Below are 3,582 nucleotides of genomic sequence, written 5' to 3' on the forward strand. Positions count from 1 at the left end.
CATACATATAATATATAGTTTTTCCAGGAGAAATTGAGAAATTTGCCCCCAGATCAGAATAGCTTATACAATATATGGTTTCAAATAACTTTTAAATTGCTATATCTATCTTTTTCTATGCAGTTTTCTCAGTTTTCTTTTGCTAGTAGTTTTGCTCTGAATTTCCTAAGTATACCACAGTCCAGTTCTTCTCCCATCACACTGGACTCCAAATCTACTGCAGTAACTAAGCTTGCTTAAATTGCGACTTTCTTTATCTTTGACTTCAGGTAAGTTACTCCCTGAGGTCATAAGTTACAAGTATTGGAACATTTATTTGCAGGGAAGAGGAGAGAAATTAAATGGAGTTTGCCAGTCAGGAGACATAGTTCATATTGCATTGAAATTCCCCAATGGTCAGCCACAATTTTGACCATTCCAATTTGTGAATTGCTTTGCAGTGTTCAATATGTTGAGTTTATTTCAGGAGAAAAAAATGAAGAAATTGTGTCTGCTAAGGGATTTCCTTCTGATTCCATTATAAACATTAAATTATAAAAATTCCTGTTATACATTTGACATATTTGTGAATAGGCAATAGTATATGATACCTTTTATTAGGAATAAAATTGTAACACACAAAATAGATATATTAAAAATGTTTTACTTAGAGATTTTATTTCAATCTAAGGAATTTATAGACAATGAATAGTACCTTGAAAGATATCCCAGGTGGGTAATATGTCTTGTCTGGCATTCATGTAGTAAGCAGTATTTTGCTATCATGATAGCACTGAGAAGAGAATATAACAGTTACATAATTATGTTTTGTGAAATCAGACTTGAGAAACAAATTTGATATTAGCATTAGAAGATGGTGACCAGCTAAATACCAATCCATGGACAAACATTTTATGTTAACATTATCCTCAAAGCAGAATTACAATAAAAACAAGGCAAAACAAAGTAATACATATATAAATACCTTGCCTTTGTTTGATATAAATGTTTGGAAATATGAAGGCCATTCAGGCGCAACTTTTGAAGATTTATGTTTCCCCTTCTTCTTGTAAAGCCATGTGTAGGGCTGAAATATTCTTCATGCCTCCCATGATTCACAGTCATCCAGATGTTAATATCTCAGTGAAAAGTTGCAAGTACTTTCCACTTCGGTTCTTCCAAACTGTGTTTTCTGTCTAACAGAACAGTGGGTATTTCTGGTACCTTTAATTTTAATGACAATGTATATAGTAGGAAGCTAATAAAGTAAATAATTACTGGTTTATCACTTTCTTTTCCTCAGTGTAAGAAAGCTCTAAATTATATTTTCTTTGTCATCACATGAATATTTGAAAAACAGTTTGCTTCTACAGTGTCTTTTGAAAAATAGTTAAAAGTATTTATCTTTATACGGCCTTTTCACTTCAGCTCTGTCATAACTTGGTAGTAAATAAAAAATGTTCCTGATAAGTGTTCAATAAATTCCATGAGATTAATTTGGTGAAGTACTTTGCAAAGTACTTCTCAGAGTTGAAATAGCAATTATATATATATATTGAATTAAAAGCTGCATTTGTTTCTTACTTGTACCCTGACTGGTAGATAATCTGAAGTTACAGGATAAATCGTTGTTTTACCTCAGAAGTTGCCCTTCAAAGTCAATTGGCAAGAAATTTGGAATTTTGATCTGACATGAAGTTTTGTTGATGGTAAAGCAAATTAATCTCTTCACAGACTCTTAAGGCTTGACATTTATGGAACAACTTTTTTATCCGGGTGTTATAGCTATCCATACATAAACTTCAAATGCATGAGTAAAAAGGCAAAAATTATTTGCATTGTTGAATCTCTCATTTTCAATTAAATAACAAACTTAAACTATTTATGTCTTCTGTAAACTTATCACCATATTATTAGGAGAAAACAGTTTTAAAACCAGTAACCTACAGCTGCAGTAGAGAGATTGGTGACAAATCAATGAGAATTAGTAGACTGGCACAAAATAATCAATGGATTTTCTCCAAGGTGACTGTCATGGCAAAGATATCCATACTAAGTGCTCCTGACAAATGGTCATTCTATTGGTGGCAGCTCTGGTAGAATATAAGTTTCTAAAGTAATATTTTTAGTTAAGCGAATATATATATATATTAAACTTTTCCATAAACTTTAAATAAATAAATAAATCCTGTTTCTTTAGTGAATTTACTGTTTCAGAAATATATTATTTCCATGGTCAATGTAGTCATTAAGAAGAGGCAGTAAAAACTGATAGTGCCTCAGCTATTCTTCTTTTTTTTTTTTTTTTTTTTTTTGTCTTTTTGATGAGACACCAAAAGTGAGTAGAGAAGACCCTACCCAACCCCTAACATTTTTGCTACAGAGTCTATAAAAGTTATAAAAAATTTTAAGATTTGAAAGGTATGAAAACATGACATTCACCTTGAAATCTGTAATCTGAAACTTGATATGACCATCCAGAGAGAACTCAAAATTTGCTAAAAAAATCTATCTACTAAAGCTATGTTTTGAATCATAATCCAAATCTTTGATTTTTTTCACACATCTGTTGGCTTTCAGTTTTACATTGTAAGTTTCCCCACTTTGTTTTCAGCAAAAGGATGTTGATCTGTTAGAATGGGTCCAGAGGAGGACCATGGAGAAGATCAAGACTGAGAAAGCTGGGGCTGTTCAGCCTACAGAAAAGAAGACTCAGGGGTGACCTTTTTTTTTTTTTGGGGGGGGGGAGGGGAGCTTAAAAAAAAAGGTGATGCAACACTTTGCACCATAAGATCATGACAGGATAAGGGGGAATGATTTTAAATAAAAGAGAAAAGAGGGGAGATTTAGATTAGAGGTTAGGAGCAAATTCTTCATTCAGAGGGTGGTGAGGTATTGGAACAGGTTGCCCAGATAAGTTTTTTATGTCCCATCCCTGGAGGTGCTCAAGATCAGGTTGGATGAGGCCCTGAGCAACATGGTCTAGTGGGCAGCATCCCTGCCTATGGAAGGAGGGTTGGAACTAGAAGATCTTTAAGGCTTTCTTCTTACTCTTATTACACTGCTTAAAGACTGCATTCACAGTCGGGCACCCTATGTTACCTATATTACTTGGCCTCTGATGACATTATAGAAAAGCACTGGTCTCATAGAGTCTTCATGTTGTATCTGCCAGCTCTGTAAAATTATTTCATGACTTCTCAGAAAATGACTATCTTAGTGAATACATAGCATTTTACAGAATATTTGGAGAGTGAACAATTGGTGCTGGGGATCTGATACTTTTTGGAATTTAATTTGAACTAGTTCAGTTTCACTCTCCGGTACTGGAAAACTACTAAGTGGAGGAAAAATAGAGCATGTTGTCCTGAAAAGGTGTTGAGAGATTTTTGAAACAGCAAGGAGGCCATGACTTCCCGCAGCTGAGCAAACCAAGCTCCCAGCATGACTACGAGAAGTTCCCATGACAATGTTCCCATATCACACGAGTGAGGAATTAAAAAATATTGTTGGCCTTGAAGCTGGCTTCAAGGACAAGGTATACATGACTGCTAATCACAAGGGGGTCGTTTTCTTACAGGTGGGGTTGTTTTCTTGCAGTTG

Source organism: Aythya ferina, assembly GCF_964211825.1.
Source record: "Aythya ferina genome assembly, chromosome: 1".
NCBI lineage: Eukaryota > Metazoa > Chordata > Aves > Anseriformes > Anatidae > Aythya > Aythya ferina.